This window comes from Nyctereutes procyonoides, unplaced genomic scaffold (genome assembly GCF_905146905.1).
Source record: "Nyctereutes procyonoides isolate TBG_1078 unplaced genomic scaffold, NYPRO_anot_genome, whole genome shotgun sequence".
Taxonomy (NCBI): Eukaryota; Metazoa; Chordata; class Mammalia; order Carnivora; family Canidae; genus Nyctereutes; species Nyctereutes procyonoides.
The window spans coordinates 8,422,105-8,443,339 of record NW_026575144.1 but is presented as its reverse complement, the minus strand read 5'-3'; the positions used below and the strand labels follow the sequence as shown (position 1 = coordinate 8,443,339).

Here is a 21,235-nt window from a genome sequence, read left to right as displayed (position 1 = left end):
GGGGAAAGCTCTTAGTTTTTCCCCCATTGAGTATGATGTTAGCTGCAGGTTTTGATATATGGCCTTTAGTATGTTCAGATATGTTCCCTCTAAATCTACTTTGTTGAGGGTTTTTATCATGAATGGATGTTATACGTTATCAAATGTTTTTCCTGGGTATATTGAAATGATCATATGGTTTCTATCCTTTCTCTTATGAAGTTATGTATTATGTTGATTGATTTGCAGATACTGAACCACTCTTGCATCCTGGGAATAAATCTCACTTGCTCATGGTGAATGATTTTTTAAAATCTATTATTGGATTTGGTTTGATAGTATTTTGTTGGGGATTTTTGCATTTATGTTCATCAGGGATATTGAGCTATAGTTCTCTTTTTTTGTGGTGTCTTTTATAGGGTTTGGATATCAGGGTGATGCTGGCCTGATAGAATGGATTTGGAAGTCTTCTTTCCTTTTCTTTCTTTCTTTTTTTTTTTTTTTAGAATAGTTTGAGAAGAATAGGTTTCTATTCTTTAAGTGTTTGGTAGAATTTATCTGTAAAGCCATCTGGCCCTGGACTGCTGTTTGTTGGTAGTTTTTGATTACTCATTTAGTCTCCTTGTTGGTAATCAGCCTGTTCAAATTTTCTTCTTCATCTGTTTCAGTTCTCATAGGCTATATGTTTCTAGGTATTTATGCATTTCTTTTAGGTTGTCCAACTTGTTGGTGTATAGTTATTCATAATATTCTCTTATAGTTGTTTGTATTTCTGTGGTGTTGGTTATTATTTCTCCTCTATCATTTGTGATTTATTTGAGTCCTTTCATTCTCTATCTCTTTCTCTCACTCTCTCTCTCTCTCTTTCTCTCTCTTTTTGATGAGTCTGGCTAGAAGTTTATCAACTTTGTTGATCTTTTCAAAGAACCATCTCCTGGTTTCATGGATCTATTCTATTGTTTCTTTAGTTTGTATATCATTTATTTCTGCTTTCATCTTTATTATTTCCTCTGTTCTGCTGGTTTTAGGTTTTGTTTGTTCTTCTTTTTCAAGCTCCTTTAGATGTAAGGTTAGGTTGTTGATTCAAGATTTTTCTTGCTTCTTGGGGTTGACCTGTATTGCTATAAACTTCTCTCTTAGGACTATTTTTGCTGTGGTCCTAAAGGTTTTGAGCCATTGTATTTTTCATTTGTTTCCACTTACTTTTTAATTTCTTCTTAGATTTCTTGGTTGACCTATTCATTGTTTAGCATCATGTTATTTAACCTGTATGTATTTGTGGTCTTTCCAGATATTTTTTTTGTAGTTGACTTCTAGTTTCATAGGATTGTATTCAGAGAAGATGCCAGGTATGACTTCAATCTTTTAAAATCTGTTTTGTGGCCTATTACATGATCTATTCTGGAAAACGTTCCATGTGCACTTGAAAAGAAATGTGTATTCTGTTGTTTTAGGATGGAATGTTCTGAATATATCTGTTAAATCCATCTAGTCCAGTGTGTCGTCATTCAAAGCCTTTTTTTCCCATGTTAATTTTATTTGTATGATGTGTCTATTGATGTAAATGGGATATTAAGGTCCCGTACTATTATTGTATAGATATCAATTACTTCCTTTATGTTTGTTATTAACTGTTTTATGTATTTGGGTGCTCCCATGTTAGGTTATCTTTTTGTTGGATAGTCTCCTTTATTATTATATAGTGCCCTTCTTTGTTTCTTATTAAAGTCTTTGTTTTAAAGTCTATTTTGTCTGGTGTAACAATTGCTACCCCAGCTTTCTTTTGACATCCATTTGCATGATAAATATTTGTCCATTCCCTCAATTTCAATCTGCAAGTGTCTTCAGGTCTAAAATGTGTCTCCTGTAGGCAGCGTAAGATAGGTTTTGTTTATTTTATCCTTTTTGTCAACCTATGTCTTTTGATTAGAGCATTTAGGTCATTTGCATTCAAGGTAATTATTGATATATATGTATTTATTGTCTTTTTTCTTGCTTTTTTAGGTTTTTCTCTTTTTTAAGATTTTATTTATTTATTTGAGAGAGAGAGACTGTGTGTGTGAGAGAGAGCACAAGCGGGGGGGGGGGCAAAGGGAGAAGGGGAAGCAGACTTCCCATTGAGCAGAGAGCCTGATGTGGGGTTCAGTCCCTGGACCCTGTGATCACGACCTGAGCCCAAGGCAGATGCTTAACCAACTGAGCCACCCAGATGCCCTCAGCTTTTCCTTCTTCTTTATAATCTGAGTTCCATGCAAATCAATTCCATAACATGAAAAGTTACTATGAATCGACTAGAAATATAGGAATATAAAATACAATCCAAAATAGATATACAGTATTCAGGTATGACACACAGTAGCTTGAGATCTGTTGGATATGGTTGTTCAGGTATAGGTTCCCAAAGATGGGAAAAAGTAGCTTTAATTATCAAGACTACTGTGGCCATATTAGATATTAGAACATCTAAGCATCAACATGTGACCATGCAAACAAAAGACCTTAGAGTTGCATTTAAAAAGCATTCTGTGCATTGTGAAAAGAGTTACTTTCCAGAATCAAACCCACTTTAGGCTTAGGACTAGGTTCTGACTACCTAAAATTATTGACTAACAGAAAGTGTTCCAAATGTGGCTATTCTGATTCAGAGTTTTTAAAAAAAGTATTTACAAAAAGAGTATAAAGTTTTTCTGAATATAATGTAAGTAAGCTTCCAGTCTTCACTTCCCCAATACTTGTTTTATAATTCTGGCTCCTGCACATATTTTGCCTTTTTAATTTCAAGATTTGTTAATTGTACCTTCAAAACAGGTCATTTTTTTTAAATAGTAAAAAGTATTCAAAATAAGCAGAAATAAAATGCCTTTTGAAATTAGTTGAGATCAATGTACTTCTACTCTTTGGGATCAGTTTAGCTAAGTGAATCTGGCACTGTTGCTGAAGAGGAATTGGTGATAAGTGTAAAAGCAAAATTTGATCAATATGCTTCAATCTGAGATAGAGTCCAATCCATTGTTGCTCTGGCATATGTCAGTTACTATATAAAAAATCAAATGCAATGTCAAATCCAAAGACTCAGAGAAAAGAGTTCATCCTTTAGGTTTAGGCAAGATAAAACCTATTCTTATTTTCAAGGCAGAATTTTACATGTTCATACTTGTTAAGCCGTGTTTCTAGAAATCATCTTTGACTGTCTTGGATGTTGTCTCTTCATATTGTATGTGAAACTCCAATAGATTTAATAGAGATTCATCATCCAGTCAAACCCTTCACATATTCTTCAAAACAGTCAAATTTGGGATCCTCAACATTTTCTGTGTCAATATAGTTTATAGTTTATTTATTTATTATTTTATTTATTCATGAGAGACACAGAGAGAGAGAGAGAGGGAGAGAGAGAGAGGCAGAGACACAGGCAGAAGGAGAAGCAGGCTCCATGCAGGGAGCCTGATGTGGGACTGGATCCTGGGACTCCAGGATTATGCCCTGGGCTGAAGGCAGGCACTAAACTGCTGAGCCACCCAGGGATCCCCAAGTGTCAATATAGTATAGAGTTAACAGATTCAATGAAGACCTATTCTTTTCCTTGTCACATTGTATGTCTAGACACCATTTGGATTAGGTTTAGAAGGTGGGAAAGCATATATATTTCTTGGCCTGAACATCTTAAAGTAGAAGTGTAGAAGGAAGAATGAGATCATGAAGAGGCTGGCTACTGGCTGCAGAGCACAACCAGTTGCTCTGGTAGTGACATTAGCTGGATTTGGGGGCAGTCGAGGTATTCTGGGAAGAAGTTACTTGAAAGTGTTACAACAGTTGATTGATTTGAGTAAATCTGTATGAGTAGGAACAGCACTAGAAACAACAGCCTCAGTCCAAGCCTGGACAACATTGCTCTGCCCATGTCCCCTCTGTCAGCACTGGTGCATGGTTTGTCTCACTGTGTGTGGGGTAAGTAGAGAACTGCTGGCTTGGGATGGGTGCAGGCAAGGTCATATTTATTGCCATTTTGTTAACTGTTTTGTGGTTGTTTCTGGAGATTTTCTCTGATTCCCTTTTGTCTTTCTTTCATGGTTTGCTGGTTTTTGTTAGTGATATATTTGGATTTCTTTCTCTTTATTCTTTGTATATTTATTAGTGATTTTTTATTTAGGGTTACCATTAGGTTTGTATATAACATCTTCTGTATGTAGCTGTCAATGTGAAGTTATTAGTTATTTAATTTTGAATCCATTTGTTACTCTTCTTCCCCCACATTTTATGTATATGGTGTCACATTTTGCATCTTTTCTTTTGTGAGTTACTTGACTGATTTTTTAAAAAGATCTTATTTATTTATTCATGAGAGACACACACACACACACAGAGAGGGAGAGAGAGAGAGAGGCAGAGACGTAGGCAGAGGGAGAAGCAGGCTCCATGCAGGGAGCCTGACGTGGGACTCAATCCCCGGTCTCCAGGATCAGGCCCTGGACTGAAGGTGGCGCTAAACTGCTGAGCCACTGGGGCTGCCCCTTGACTGATTTTTTAAATAGAAATATTCATTTTTACTGCTTTTGTGTTTCCTACCTTCATATTGTCACTTTTAGTCTTTCCTTTCCACTCAGAGTCCCCTTTCATATTTCTTGCAGGGCTGGTTTAGTGGTCACAAATTCCTTTAGTTCTTGTTTGTCTAGGAAACTCTTTATTTCTCCTTCTATTCTGAATGATAGCCTTGCTGGATAGAGTATTCTTGGCTGCAGGTTTTTCCCATTCAACATTTTTATTGTATCATGCTATTCTTTTCTGTCTTGGAAAGTTTCTGCTGAATAAAAAAAAATTTTTTTTTAAATAAAAAAAAAAATTGGGATCCCTGGGTGGCACAGCGGTTTAGCGCCTGCCTTTGGCCCAGGGCGTGATCCTGTAGACCCAGGATCGAATCCCACGTCGGGCTCCCGGTGCATGGAGTCTGCTTCTCCCTCTGCCTATGTTTCTGCCTCTCTCTCTCTCTCTCTCTCTCTCTCTTTCCTCTCTCTCTGTGTGACTATCATAAAAAAAAACATTAGGAAAGTTTCTGCTGAAAAATTCCTGATAGCCTTATGGGGTTTCCTTTGTATATAAATTGTCTTCTTTTGTTTTGCTGCTTTTAATATTTTTCCTTTATCACTATATTTTGCCATTTTGATTACAATATATCTTGGTGTGGATCTGCTTTTGTTGATTTTCATTGGAGGTTCTCTATGCCTCCTGAATCTGGGTATCTGTTTCTTCCCCCAGATTAGGGAAGTATTTGGCTATTATTTCTACAAATAAATTTTTGTCCCCTTTTCTCTCTTCTCCTTCTGAGACTCCTAAAATATAAACGTTATTATATTTGATGGAGTCACTGAGTTCTCTAAGTTGATTCTCATTTTGCATAATACCTTTTTCTTTCTTTTGTTCAGCTTGATTACTTTCCATTACTCTGTCTTCTAGGTCATCAATTTGTTCCTCTGCTTCCTCCCACCTGCTGTTGATACATTCTATCAAGAGTGTTTCTCATTTTGTTTATTAAGACTCTCCTATGTTATTCCTTATCTTTGTGTTAATGGTCTCACTGATGTCCTCCACTCTTTTCTCCATTCCAGTGACTATCCTTATGATCATTGCTTTAAATTCTCCATCAGGCATGTTACTTATATCTATTTCACTGTGGTCTTGTCATGATTTTCATTTGGGAGAAATTCCTTTGCCTTCTCATTTTGTCTAAGTCTTTGTGCCTGTTTCTATGTGTGAGAAAAATCTGCTACATCTTCTGTTCTTGAGGGTAATGACTTTATGAAGAAGAGGAACTATAGCACCCTTCAGTGTAGTGTCTCTTGTTCCTCAGTGCCTGATGCTTCTGGGAGTGTCCCCAATGTGTACTGTGCTTTTGTGTCCTGGCTGCTTTATCTTTCAGGCCAGTTCATCTGCAGAGGCTCTCTTTACTTATGTATGTGTTTGGTCCCTGGTATGAATATGGCACATTTTGACTAAGTATTCTTTGGTCTGCCTGTGAAATAAGACCTGTTGCCACTGCCATTGGAACTAAGGCCTTGCAAAACTTTTGGGTTGGGAGACATGGTATTGGCGGGGATTTGGGCCAGTCTTCTGGGGGTAGGGACCTGCTGCACTGAGACTGAGGGAAACATGACTGGAAAGAGCAGTCCTTCTGCAGCATGGGGAGTGGGACTTGGTGTAAGCAAGTTAGGTAGCAAATATAGGCATCACAGTGGTTCCTGTGTTACAGCAACCACAGGAACCACAGGTGGCCCTGTGCAGGGGAGATTGGGAAAGAAATAGTGCTTGCCAGTTCCTTTGTACCCAGAGGGTCTCTCTATGAATGCTGCCTCTGAGAAAAACTCTTGAGATAAGCATCTAACCTCCCCAATGTGTGCCCCAGGCACTCTTCAGATCACTGTTTCCATACAGTATGTCATCAGGCTGTTTGCCCTTCTTTTTCTCCAGGAGCAACCTAATGTCCTCCAAGCTCTCCCAGAGCCAAGCAGGTTGGCTTTTAAGATTCCAGATCCCTGGGTGGCTCAGCGGCTTAGCACCTGCCTTTGGTCCAGGGTGTGATCCTGGAGTCCCGGGATCGAGTCTGACATCAGGCTCCCTGCATGGAGCCTGCTTCTCCCTCTGCCTCTCTCTCTCTCTCTCTCTCTCTCTCTCTCTTTCTCTTTCTCTTTCTCTTTCTCTTTCTCTTTCTCTTTCTCTCTATCATGAATAAATACATAAAATAAAAAATAAAATAAAATTCCAGGCTTGAAGCCCCACTGGTTGCAAGAACTCATGAAATCTGGCCCCTCTTACTTTCCAAGCCAGTTATTATTGGGATTTGTTTCCCTGTGTGTTTCCCTCTATTAGTCTGTCTCTTGCCCTTCTTCACAATCTTGGCTCCACCCCCACCACAACAGCCATCATTTGTTTTCTCTTCTAAGCTACATCTCCATACTTTCTACCTTCTTTAATGTGGCCTCTTCTCTACCTTTAGTTGTGGAGTTTGTTCTGCCAGTCTTCAGATCGATTTCTGGGGTATTTATGATGATATAACAGTTATCTAGTTGTATACATGGAAGTAGACAAGCCTACCTCCCACTCCACCACCATCTTCCCCTTCCCAAGATCTTTAGATTAACCACAGTCTCTCCCTTTCTCTAAGTTATAGACCTACTCGAAGTCCATCTAAAGTTTTCACCATCTTGGCTTTTTTTGACCTCATCTGATATTGATAATGCTGTTATTTCATATTATCTGAATGATTCCTATGCCATGTTTTCTTTACATAAATTTGCTTTCTCTGATATAAACATTATTGGTGTATTTTAAAACCTTTATTGTGTTTAATTTTACTATTTAGTTAAATTTTTGTTTTTTATCCTGTGAATCGAATTTGCCTTCTCATTTTGGGTGACTAGCTTTGATCTGGTAGATTTTTCTAGAGAAATTTCTCTTTCATTAGTATTTAGGGCCTGGATATGTGGTATATTAAAAAATAGAGTCTCCTTGGGGTGCATAGGTGGCTCAGTTAAGTGCCTGCCTTCAGCTCAGGTTAGGATCCTGGGATGGAGTTCTGCCTCAAGCCCCCTGCTCTGCGGTGGGCCTGCTTCTCCATCTCCCTCTGCCTGGCACTCCCCCTGCTTGTGCTCTGTCAGATAAATTAAAAAAAAATAGAGTCTTCTTGTTTTCCCCAAATCATCCAAAGCACAATCAACTCCATGTGTATTTCTTCTTTCACTTTTATAATCAGATGCAGAAAATCTTTAACATTCTATTGAGTCTTCCAGTTTAAATTACAACACATGATAAATTACATGGGGGTGTTTAATTTGCCTTGCAATGGAAACCTTTATCTTTTCCCTGTGGCCTGACTGTAGTTTAATAAAATAAAAAAGAAAGGCCCTTTGAATAGATTTTGTGCAACATGGTGTCTTAACCAGGTCTCTGAATAATTTATCAGGCAAGGATCTTGTTTCTGTTTATGAAATAGTATTTTGGAGACCATTAGGGTTAGACCTGTGCAGTAGTCATAAAGTTCTTCTTGAGTTCCAGCTAGGAATATGCAAAAAAAATTGTTGCTGTAACTGTTCAAACATATGGCTAGGTTCAGGGAAATCTGTTAACTTCTTGTGTTACATCCAAAAGTTTCTAATTATCAACAAAAGATGGCATACCAGCCCGATTACTCCTGATGTATTCCAGTCAAGGATTCCAAGTAATCATAGTTGTGTGGGTGTATGTGGTCTGAAATAACAGGAATCAGTGAAAATTTCGAGCATAAATACACAATGGAGATCATTTACATATCACAACCAGACAAACGCGTCCCACTGAGCTGAATGTGCTTTCAACAGGAAGCAGGAATTTTGGGCCACCTCCCAACCCCTGATTCATAGCCTTTGTAAACTATTTGAGATACATTTTGTTTCCAGTTTTGCAACAAACTTCTCCAACAGCTTTTTTCCTTCATAGGTCAACAAACTTGAGAAAAGTATTGCCTCTTACATAAGATAATAAGAAATGTGAAAAGTTATTGTTAGGACCTGGTTCCCCCCAAAACTTGGACAAAAATATTATAGACTGTGACATGGAAGCAGGTTTATCTTGATGAACTTTAGTATGTCCCTTCAATTCCTAGATAGCTTTTACACTCCTTGGAATAAATTGGTTGGGGATCTTTTTAAAGGTTGCTTATATTTAGTGACTCTATGAGCCAAAAAATAGCGAAGTAAGAAAGGGAGAAAGGACTTGGCCTAGCTTCAGGAAAATACATGCTGCCTGCTTTGAAGGCAAATCATTCCCAGGGATGAGGCCACAGGGAGATCCCTGAAGACAAACTCTTGACTGCGTAGGTCCTGTGGCCACGCTCAACATTGCCTTAATCTATTCAGATATCAGCAAAAGCTACCAATCCTGTTTGGGAAAGTAGCAATAATTCAAGCTTAATCTTCCCAAAATGCAGCTCAGACCATGTCACTAGATTTCTATTGGTTCTTCATCATTTATAAAACCAAGCAGTCTAATTCTCAATGCTCTCCTATAATAATTTTTCAAACTTTCATTAACCACATATTTTAATAAAAACCAAGTTACTGGCTAGTCCATGAAATGGCCCCAGTCCTCTCTGTTTTGTTGTCTTTGTTCATGTGGTATTACAAGTACTATTGATAGCAATGCTGTTATTAATTCATATTAATTCTAGTATTTGTTGAGTACTTACCGTGTGCCAGGTCTCATAACAATCTATAAGGTAAGTACATAGAGTTACTAATTACTTGCTTAAGACTGCAGAAACTGAAAAAACAAACAAACAAAAAAAAAACACAAAAAAAACAAAAATCACAAAGGACCACAGAAACTGCAAATACAGAATAAAGGCTTTGATTCTCCCATATCACGTCTTACATGAAAGTCCTCATTATATTGCATCGGAACTTCTGTAAATAATCATACCTCTGAGTGAGTTTATTTTCTCTGCCAATTTTTAAATAACCACTTAGCAATTTTTCTGGTCTTCTACCCCACTATGGTGAACTGGTGGAGAGTAGGGATCACACCTTTGTGTTTTCTGTATCCCATACAACATCAAGTAGTAGGTGTATAATAGTCATTTGTTCTAGGCAAAGCCACTGATTATCCAGATAGCAGAACAGAATTCCACAAAGGAAACTGGATTAGAACAAAAGGAGGATTTGGTGAGGTTGATTTCTGGCATCCCAGCCTTCTCTTTCCTCTTCCTCCTGAGAAAGGGTTCCATTCTCCATGGCACCACCAGAACCAGGAGGAAGAAGGATATAAGGGTTCTATCAGAACCAGGCAATTTTGTCCTGGAGCTGGTTTGTACTAGCTCTTGAGGGTCAGTAATGAGTATGTTTTCTAGAACATGAAAACTTGAAATTGGCCATGTGGGAGTATTTACACCATGGAAATTAGCAAACCCTACAAATCAGTGTTTCTCGCCCCCCACTTCACCCCCCAATAACTTGTTTGTAATACAATAGGACCTGCCTAAAGATGAGACCCATGATCACAATTGCCTCTTGCCTTTTCCCTGCTCCCTTAGACCCTCTCAATTTTTGGATCTAGCATACTTTGTTAAGTGTCTTCTATGAAAAAATATTCTGCCTGGTAATATGAATACCATGATTACAGCTATCTGGTTCCTCACTGAGAAAATAAGAGATACATGAATAATAAGAATAATTCCTAAGTATATCATTTGTTTTTTTCCTCTTCATTTATTTTTAAGTTAAAAGTATGTATATTTCATATATATGAAAGTATAGGGAAAAATGTGTCATGCGAATAGGGACTTTACTTTTCACTACTGCTGCCTACATGCTGCCTGAATGCAGTGTGAGGCATGTGATAGATGTTAAACAGTAAATGAATGAGATGATACACATAAAAAACTCTTGATAATATAATAAAACACTAACAATGCTTATCTCTAGGTCATTTTAATTTTCTTTTTTTTTCTTTTTTTGGGGGGGATGGGATCCCTATATGTATTTTGTATGTATTTTTGCAAATTTTGCAATTTTTAAAAATCGTGTGCATGTATTTCATTAAAAGCCAAACAAAAATAAAAGAAAAAAGAACTAGAATTATGTAAAATGACAAACATTAAGAGCAAGAAATCACAAAGCCATCCTACTGAAGTCTACTTAATTACAGGAGAGTTTTTTGGGAAGACTTCTTAAAGGAAGTGAGACTTGAGGGGTGCCAGGGTGGCTCAGTCTATTAAGCATCTGCCTTCAGCTCAGGTCATGATCTCTGTGTCCTGAGATTGAGCCCTGCATTAGGCTTCCTGCTCAGGCAGGAGTCTGCTTCTCTCTCTCTCCCTCTCTCTGCCCTTCCCCACTGCTCATTCTTTCTCTCAAGTAAGTAAATAAAATCTTTTTTTTTTTTTTAAAAAGGAAATGTGGCTTGACATAGGTTTAAAATCTCCTTCCCTCAGAGTCATGTTAAGCTAGCTATCAGAAAAAACAGAGAAGGGCTCATTCACACTAAGGGCTGAATGACTGGCAACTGTTGATGCTATCCTTCCCAGGCATTCAAACTGTTGGATTATGCAGTAAAATCTTCTATAGCTTTACCAACTTTTCATTTGCTTCTTTACCAATTACTAAGAAATATACATTAAAATCTCTCACTATAGTTGTGGGTTTGTTGGTTTCTCCTTCAAATAAAGTGCTTCAGTCTTTCAGTCTTCAGTAATTTTCTTTTTTTTTTTTTTTTGGATCTATTTTCCAGATCACTAATTTTCCCTCCATCTGTGTCTAGACCAATGTTTAAACTTCCTTTTTAGGTTCATTTTTGATTATTAATTTTTATCTTTGATATTTTATTTGTTCTTTTCCCCATCTTGGCCTAACAATGTTGATAACTTTAAATACTTCTGTAAAGCTCTTTGTATTTATTTTGTATTTGGTATCTGGTAATTCCATCATCTGCTGTCGGTTGTAGGATTGACTCTGCAGATTATTCACATCATGGTGTTGATGATTTATTTCCAAATATGCTTAGGGAGCTTAAAATTTTCTCTGGGACATCTTTGAGGTCTGCCTTTAAGTCAGTTTAATTCAAGAGAGAATTGGCTTTTGCTTTTTTTAAAAAGATTTTATTTATTTATTAATGAGAGACACACAGAGAAAGGCAGAGACATAGACAGAGGGAGAAGCAGGCTCCCCGCAGGAAGCCTGATGTGGTACTCAATCATGGTCCAGGATCATGCCCTGAGCCAAAGGCAGATGGCTCAACCTCTGAGCCACCCAGACACCCCAGCTTTTGCTTCGTCTAATGTTTTATGGCACCATTAACCTGAGGGTGCTTGAATAGTATGAATTCTAACTCCAAACCTGTGTGAGGGTGGCTTGTTATGAGTTAGGAATTATTAGGGGAGTTTTTTTTTTTTCTCTCTTATTCTGCTCCATATGGAACTTCACCAAGGGTGAAACAGCATAGTGTTCCCACCACCTGTTCCTTTATTGTTTTCCCCTATTTCATCTGCTGCCCTCATTATCTGTGAGGGGCTCCTGAATTTGTATAGTAGAAACCTTCCACATTGCATCAATCTCAAGATTGTCTTTTGCCACTTGAACATAGACCATTAAGCCCAAATTGTTAGCTACTAAAGACGATGAGCTTCTAGTGCTTCCATTCTTCTTTGGATTTGTACTTCTTTATTATTTTCTCTTTTTTCCCGCTGGTTCAGCCATGTATTTTAAAAGATGCATTTTAGGGATCCCTGGGTGGCACAGCGGTTTGGCGCCTGCCTTTGGCCCAGGGCGCGATCCTGGAGACCCAGGATCGAATCCCACGTCAGGCTCCCGGTGCATGGAGCCTGCTTCTCCCTCTGCCTATGTCTCTGCCTCTCTCTCTCTCTCTCTCTGTGTGTGACTATCATAAATAAATAAAAATTAAAAAAAAATAAAAGATGCATTTTATATCCTAGAAAAAAATTTAGATGTTCTATACTGGGATGGCTTCTCTGGAATCTAGACTGCCTTAATGCCAAAAATAGTTTCCTCTGTCCAGGCAGGAGCTTGCTATATCAATTAAGAGGAGTTACTCTCCATTGCCTTGCTTCTCCTCCACAAAGTTTGTCCATCTCCATCCTCTCTTCATAATCTCATCTATTTCAACCAAAAGATAAAAAATATCCCATTTCTTTGAATGTTTGTTATGTGCTAGTACTGCTTTATGTTCTTTACATGTTTTGTTTAGTATAGTCTTTTTTTTTTTTTTAGTATAGTCTTTAGGGTACCTGTGATATAGGTAAAATTTTAATCTTTATGTTGCAAAGGAGGAGCCTGAGGTTCAAATAGGTTAAACTTATGTGTCCATAGAACTCTGTGTGCTTGCCCTACAGACTATATGATCTGTCATGACAGATTGATGGAAAAACTAATGTGAAATTCCCAAGCAAGTGTTTTGAACTTAAATAAGTTTAGTAAATACAGTTAATGAAAATTAAAGAGGTTTATTAGCAAAGAAATCTCAGCCTTTAATATATTGTGTACTGTGAGTCTTTAATGGAATAAAATATGTAGTTTTTGCTAAACTCTTTTGACCACACAACTCTTATCCAAGGGAGAATCTCCAGCATCTGTAATGCCATAGAATACATCTTGGGAAATGTTGCTCTAAAATAGTGAAATGTATCCCTCTCCTTGAAGCATCAAAAGTTTTGGAAACTCTAGAAAAAGATGAAAAAGAGTCTTTAAACTTTATGGTAATGATAATAACAAACATCAAAAACAGGTATCCAGCTTGATGCTTCTCATCATGCAGATTTATTTTCAAACAAATATTCACAACTAGCCTCAAATGGCTTACCATCAAGGGCATTCAAAAGACTGTCACAGTCTATAATTGACTTACTTTCTGAGGGGGATTCTCTAATTTCCTAGTATATGAACAGCATTGTTGACACAAGTGAAGCCTCAGGAAGACATTAAAAAGGGTAACACTCAGGGGCATCTGGGTGGCTCAGTAAGTTAAACATCTTTGCTTGGATTGTGATCTCAGGGTCCTGGGATCAAGCTCTGCAGAGAGCTAGCTTCTCCTCTCTCTGTATTCTCTCCCTCTCACTCTGTGCTTGCTCTCAGTCTCTCTCAAGTAAATAAATAAAATCTTAAAAAAAGATAACCCTTACTAGAAGATAAACATTGAGTGATGCTAAAATCCTAAGTGGCCTCACCAAAAGGTATACACAAAAATGTTGACAGTGAATATCATTGGGTGGTTGGATTATGAATGATTGTTATTTTTTCCTTTAACTTATCTGTATTTGAAAGAATTCAACGATATTATGTATTATTTTTAGAATTTAGAAAAGCATTTTTGAAAAAGGAATTTTGTAATCACTTAAAAGGACAAATAAGTTTTAAAAATTGAGGAATTTGATTCTCAGAGAGGAAAGTAACTTTTTCAAAGCATATAGTCTGTCAGAAGTCAAATTGGGTTTCTTAACTCCCTGACTAGGACCCTCCTCAGAATACTGCACATTACCTTATAGTCACTGAGAGTGAGCTACTGTCCCTCCTCAGGAAAGGAGTCCTCCAAAAAGGATAAACATGCATCTTCTGGGCAGGTGGGTCCCTCTCCCTCTCTGGACAAATGGGAAGGCTGTACTGACAATTCTATGGATTCTCTTGCCTGTACTTCAAGATTTGCTAATGTTTTTCTCACTAGGGCAGTGCCATGAAAAGAGGAGGAAGGGCTTCCTGTAAGAGTGTGGGAGAATTAGTCTCTCTCAAGTAACCATCCTGTGATTCATGAAGCATTGTTGTTGCTGTTTTATTCCAGCCAGTTCATTGCTGTTGAGCACCCCCAGAAGACATGGAGAAAGAATATCACTTTGCTTCCTCTCTAGGGATGAATGACTAGAACCACCTAATGTGAAAGTTGGGGAATCTTTCACTGCTGAGGTTGGGAGATTGGGAGGTCTGTGGTGATTCTGGAACTCATTTTACAAAATAGACAATGAAGTAATTGATGCACTGTTTTCAATTAAAATTGCATTTTTGTGTTTTTTTTTCTTGTGAAAATAAAAGCTTGGAAGGATGATGGTATAACACTGGAGAAAGGGTGTTGGAACCTCACCCACCTGTATTTGCCTTCCTTTACAACTTGAGCAGTAAAAGTTGGGAAGTGGGGGATGAAACAAGGACTGGGAACAGATATCCTTCTCACAGTGACATGGAATCGTAAGAAGCACGTAGAAAGCCTTGGTACCAACATCTTAATTTTTTTTATATGGGGAAACCAAATTCTACAGATGAAGAAATGTTAAGTATTTAACTGTTTATTGAGTCCTTTAAAGCTCTTCAGAGTGTCTATGGGTTCCTTGTACTAGTTCCACGTACTTTCTTATTCTTCCATTAAAAACTGCTTTATCTCAAGCACTGACAATAAAATACAATCAAAGCTTGAAAAAAATAAGTAAAGCATCTAGTATGTACTAGATACTGAGCTAGGCATTGAAGGTAGAGCAGAAAACAGTATAGCTGAATCCCTGCCTTCTGCAATCTAGAGACCCAAAGAGGTGAAATGACAAAACAAACCCTGAATCAGAATCCACATCTCTTAGGTCCCAACTGGTAATCTTTCTTACATTTCCATCTAATATATTTTAGGTACTTAAGATTTTCTTTATGATTTTAGGCAACTCACTAAACATATAGGCTTCATCTTTACTAACGTACAAAAATAAACTTGTATGTTTATTCATTCAATTATTTATTTACCAAATATTTACTGAGAACTCTCTATATCCCAGGCATAAAGCTCACTGGATTCACAGGATAGAGCCTTTTTACTGAGAGCAAATTTACATGTCAGCAATGCTCTCCAAATAGTAACCAAAAGGTAGCTGGAAATTCAAGGGTTGGCTGTATTTTCTTTTTGCCATTCAAGGTTGACTTTCAACCTAGGGACCTGAAATCCAACTTGGATTTCCTCTCCCCTTTTCCTTCTCTCTCTCTGTTTTTTTTTTTTTTTAAGATTTTATTTATTCATTAATGAGAGACAGAGAGAGAGGCAGGGACACAGGCAGAGGGAGAAGCAGGCTCCATGCAGGGAGCCCGCTGTGGGACTCAATCCCGGGACTTCAGGATCACAACCTGAGCCTAAGGCAGGCGCTAAACCGCTGAGCCCCAGGGATCGCCTCTCTCTCTTTTTTCTATCCACCCACTAATCTCCTCTTCTTTCCTTCCATCCTTTTACCTTCCTCCTTTCCTTCCTTTCTTTCTCCTTTCCTCTCTTCTTTCTATCCACCATCTTTACACTTGAAGTGTAAACCTTAACGCCAGTGAATTCATTTGTAGGAAGAGATTTAAAAGTCATAAAGCTGAACACTTTCATTGTCACAGGCAGTATATCCTTGCTTTGTAGCTTCTACAAATTGTAACTTTTATTTATTGTTCCTAAATAAGAACTTCTACTAGGTTTCAAGATTTTATTTAATATAGGGGACATGAATACTGGATTATATTCACTACTATATCAGGAAAACATGTTACTGGCATTAACCCCCAAATGGGCAAGGGCAAGAGGGAGAAAAAGGAAAAATACAGGGTGACATGATTGATTTTTGACAAGTGCAGATAAAAAGGAAGAAAAATACCCATCCTTATCAAGGTAAAAAAAGTACTGGCCCTTATCAGGGCAAATAGTGTTATCTCCCAAAGTATACAGGAATTTCCAATATTAACTAACCTGTACCCTTCAAAAGACGTTTTCTCATAGCTAAAGAATCACATTCATGTTGGCAGCTGAGTTGTAAGGGCAAGAATGTGGTTTCTTGGATCATTACCTCATCAGAATGGAGAAAATATAGAAATAAATGGTGCTCATCTGTTTGTTTTTTCCATTTACTTGCATGTATTTTTTTCTTTCAATTTTCAGGTTAATGAAAAGTAGTAACTTGAAGTTAGCAAGAGTTTATGGACTTGGTGCTTAACACTGCATAACAGCCCTTTCAGGTTTTTTTTCAATAAGTAAACAAGATGAATTTGCATATTTTTTTGAAGATCATTATTATAGCAGCTCAGAGACTGACCATCCCATTGAGATATTCTTTCTGTTAATTAATCTGGGAGCTCTCTTAGCCACTCTACATTCATTCACTGTACGTGTGTGTGTGTATGTGTGTGTGTGTGTGTGTGTGTTTCAGCAGGCACTGGGAGCCTTCAGCAAGTAGAGTTGATGGCAATATGGTCTAATTGGTGAAAAAAGCAAATCCTGGCTGGAGAAGCACAAAGCTGGCTTACTTTCTTTGCAGGATATTCGTGCTGCCAGGACTTGCTTCTCTCAGGGCTAGAGGCACTCTCCTCAAGACCAAGTGCATGTCATTTAATGCATTTTTGTATAGGTAGAAAAAAATGATAATTCCTTTAGTTCCCTTCTATCCCAGAGCAGGAAGATTATAAACGGTAGGCTGAGAAGAAAATTATTCTACAGAAAGTCCCACTTAATACTCCATTTCACCATGTTTTTATTCTTTTACTTAATGTTTATACTTCTGTTTCCTCTTCTACAACACTGTGGTATCATATTGTAAATGCAAAGTTTTTTTGCAGAGTGCCACAGGTAAGTGCTTAGTATCTCTTAGTCATAATTACTATTATTGGACTACTGTTGCCACTACTCCATAATGCTACTACTGCCAGTATTTCTATAATTACTGCTCTGGGTCATCTCAGTATTGTGTTTGTACACCTTGCAAGTACAATATTATTTCAAATTTCATGGAAATATGATGTTTAAGAAGTCTGTCTTTAACAAAAAATTCAGTTCATACTGACTTAAAAAACTTAAGAGAGTTACATGGCTAGTAATACAGTGAGCTAAATAACCTGAAATCTTCCCACTGTAAACCAAAAGAAATGCTGGGTAAATTTTTTTCAGAAGATTTTAAACTATCAATTCAAGTTGAAAAATAGTTTTGGACTATTAATATTATCTGTATATTATTATAGATGAGTTTTGATATTTGTGTTTTTTCAGGAAATGGTCCGTTTCTTCTACACTGTCAAATTTTTGTGTGTAGAGTTGCTCAAAGTATCCCTTTATCCTTTTACTCTCTATAGGGTCTCTGGTAATATTTTCTCTTTCATTCCTTATAGTAATATTTGTCTTCTTTCTTCTTTTGGTCAGTTTTGCTATAGGTTAATTTGTATTTTCTTGATCTTTTTACATAACAAGACTTTGTTTTGACTTTATTGTTTTTTGGCTTGTCTATTTTCAATTTTATGGACTTCTGCTTTTATGTTTATGATTTCTTTCATTCTGCTTATGTTGAGTTTATTTTCTTCTCCCTTTTCTAGTTTCTTAATGTCCTTTCTGCAAGCATTTGAAGCCAAAATTTCCCTTGAAGCACTGCTTTAATCATCATGCAAATTTTGCTGTGTTGTGCTTTATTTTTGTTCAGTTTAAAATATTTTCTAATTTTTCTGAGAGCTCTTTGATGCATGGATTCATATAGAAGGGTGCTGTTTAATTTCCAAGTGTTTGGAGATTTCCTATTATCTTTCTATTATTATTTACATTTTAATTCTATTATACTGAGAGAATATACTTTGCATGATTTTAATTCTTTTAAATTGTTAAGGTTTGCATCTTGATGAATATGCCCCATGCACTTGAAAAGAATATGCATTTTGCTGTTGGTGGTGAAATGTTCTAAAAATTTCAGTGAGATCCATTTGGTTGATGGAGTTGTTCAGTTCATCTATAACTTTGCTGATTTTCCATTAGTTCTGTCAGCTACTGAGAGAGGAAAGTTAGTCTCCAGATATAGTTGTTGATTTGCTCATTTTTGTCTTTAATTCCATCAGTTTTGCTTCATGCATTTTGAAGCTCTATTAAAGGTGCAAATATATTTAGGAGTATTATGTCTTCTTAGTGAAATGTACATTTTATCATTATGTGATGCCCCTCTTCATCTCTGGTGACTTATTTTACTCTGCAGTTTTCTTTTTTGATATTAATACAGCTACTTCAGCCTTCTTTGGATTGAGTTTGCATAGAATCTCCTTTTCTATTCTTTCACTTTTAACCTGCCAATATCATTACATTTAAAGTAAGTTTCTTAGAGACAGAATATACTTGGATCATTTAAAAAAATTTTTGTTGTTGTTGTTAGTTTTGACAATCTGACAATCTGTCTTTTTCTGATAATCTGTCTTTTAGCTAGCATTTCTCAGCTAAGGATGCTTTTGACACTTCCCCTACAGTGTGACAATCAAAAATGTCTTCACATATTGACAAATCTCCCTTCTTCTTTCTCTTAATCTGTCTCTGTGTCATGTGTTTATTTGCCAGATACTTCTTGGTGGGAAAAATACTCCCAATTGAGAGCCATTGCCCTAGGGATTTCAATATGCATCCATCGTACACTGGTTATAGTCTACCTTACCAGTGCATTTCCTGGAAAATGTAAGAACCTTATAACTTGATTTCATTTTCCCTGTCCTACCTTTTGTGCTATTGTTATCATGTATTTTAATGTATATGTTCTAAATTTTAAAAGACATTGTAGTCATTGTTGCTTTAAATAGTATTCTTTTATATTTATCCACATGTGCTTTTTCAGTGCTTTTTTCCCAGTGCTTTTCTTTTCCTTCAATTTTCTATTTCTAGCCAAGGAAATTTCCCATCTGCCTAAGGAATTCCTTTTAGTATTTATTTCAATGGCGTGTTGCTGGCAAAGTAGTCTCTTTATTTTTGTTGAAAGGAAATATTTTCACTGGCAATTCTAGTTAGGCTGGTTTTTTTCTGTTACCACTTTAGAGATGTCATTACATTGTCTTCTGACTTCAGTGGAATGTCAGTTTGAGTTCTACAAGAAGGAAACACCAACACAGGATTAAAAGTGCAACAGATTTATTGGGGGGAAATGCCCATGAAAGATAAAATGAGGAGAGGAGAAATTCTGACACTCATGAAAGAAGAGAAAGAAGGAAAGGAATGGGTCAGAAGAGACTCATATTGTAGAATAGTTCTGAGAAATGCTTGGCCAGGCCAATGAAGATCTCCTGAGCCAAGGCTATTAGAGAACTCTTCTATCTACTGAAATGACCTGATTCTAATAACTCCATTTTGCTCATTCGTTGGCTGGAAGAAGCCCAGAGGAAATGTGACATGACATGAAGATTTTATTGGATCCAAAAGTGTATTAGCTGTCCATCAGATATGCTTGTTGCAGTAGGAACTCTTTTTTAAAAAAATTAAATTCAATTTAATTGAGAGTCAAGACCAGAGGCTGAACTTCGAATCTGACAAGATAGCCGGGCTGCCCCACAGGATTATCAAGGAAACCCAGTGTTTGCTAGCAGAACCAGTTCCTGCATTAAAGCAGGAACCAGATGAGAGCAAGGCCTGTTATTTTCATGTGGTCTTTGCTGGTCTTTTGAGGACTTCCCTTTTGAGGGAGGGACTTTTAAACTTAAACTATTCCTTCCAGAAGAACACCCGATGGCAGCACCTAAATACCCGATGGTATTTCATGACCAAAAATTTATCATCCTAATGTAGACAAGTTGGAAAGAATATGTTTAGATATTTTGAAAGATAAGTGGTCCCCAGCACTGCAGATCCACACAGTTCTGCTCTCAATCCAGGCTTTGGTAAATGCTCCCAATCCAGATGATCCATCAGTAAGTGATTTAGCAGAGCAGTGTAAGACCAACGAAGTCCAAGCCATAGAAACAGCTAAAGTATGGACTAGGCTATATGCCATGAATAATATTTAAAATCGATCTAATCAAGTGTGCATCACTTCTGTTCTGCCAAGACTTCTTCATTTTTGTTTGCATTTAATGGACACAGTCTTAGAAACATTATAGGATAAAAGTCCAGACATCTTCAGTCTTTTGGTGATGCACATTAGCAAATCTATGTCTTATCCTGATTCACTGTTGTAAAGCATGAGCAGAGGCTAGAAGTACCATCTGGATTGTTGTGAAACATTTAAAAGCAGTGGCTGCCTTCTGCTTTATCCATTTCTCTCATTATGGTTTAAGGATAAAGCACTATGAATGAAGATAGTTGTCAGGGTTAGCTACAGGGGTGTGGATTTCTTTCTTTCTTTCTTTTCTTTCTTTTCTTTCTTTTTTCTTTCTTTCTTTCTTTCTTTCTTTCTTTCTTTCTTTCTTTCTTTCTTTCTTTCTTTCTTTCTTTCTTTTTTAGGGTAGAGGTAGTTTTATTTTATGGCGACCCAATTGCTTTGGTTAAAATAAGCAGTTTTTTGGAATATGCTCTCTAACCAAGTCTAACTTTATTTAGACACTGTAGATGGAGGCTTGATTGTTTGAGCCAAAATAAAGAATACAGCCCTCACTAATAACATTGTGACTTTGCTGTTGAATGTAGAATCCCTCCTTCAAGAAAAAGCTGGTAGGGATCCCTGGGTGGCGCAGCAGTTTAGCGCCTGCCTTTGGCCCAGGGCGAGATCCTGGAGACCTGGGATCGAATCCCACGTTGGGCTCCCGGTGCATGGAGCCTGCTTCTCCCTCTGCCTATGTCTCTGCCTCTCTCTCTCTCTCACTGTGTGCTTATCATAAATAAATAAAATAAAATAAATTAAAAAAAAGCTTGTAACCATTTTGTATGGTTTGTCTGGAAACTTCGGTAAGTCTTATGTTTTAGGAAAGTATTTTTTGTTATTCTAAAAAAATAAATTCAAGTCAATTTAATTAACATATGTTGTATTATTAGTTTCAGGGGTAGAATTTAGTGATTCATCAGTTGCATA

The 21,235-nt window shown here is 37.1% G+C and overlaps 1 pseudogene; it reads left to right on the top strand.

Moving 5' to 3' along the window:
- Positions 1-3,675: 3,675 nt before the first annotated feature.
- On the top strand, positions 3,676-20,234 carry LOC129499112 (ubiquitin-conjugating enzyme E2 N-like; annotated as a pseudogene).
- The last annotated feature ends 1,001 nt before the right edge of the window (positions 20,235-21,235 follow it).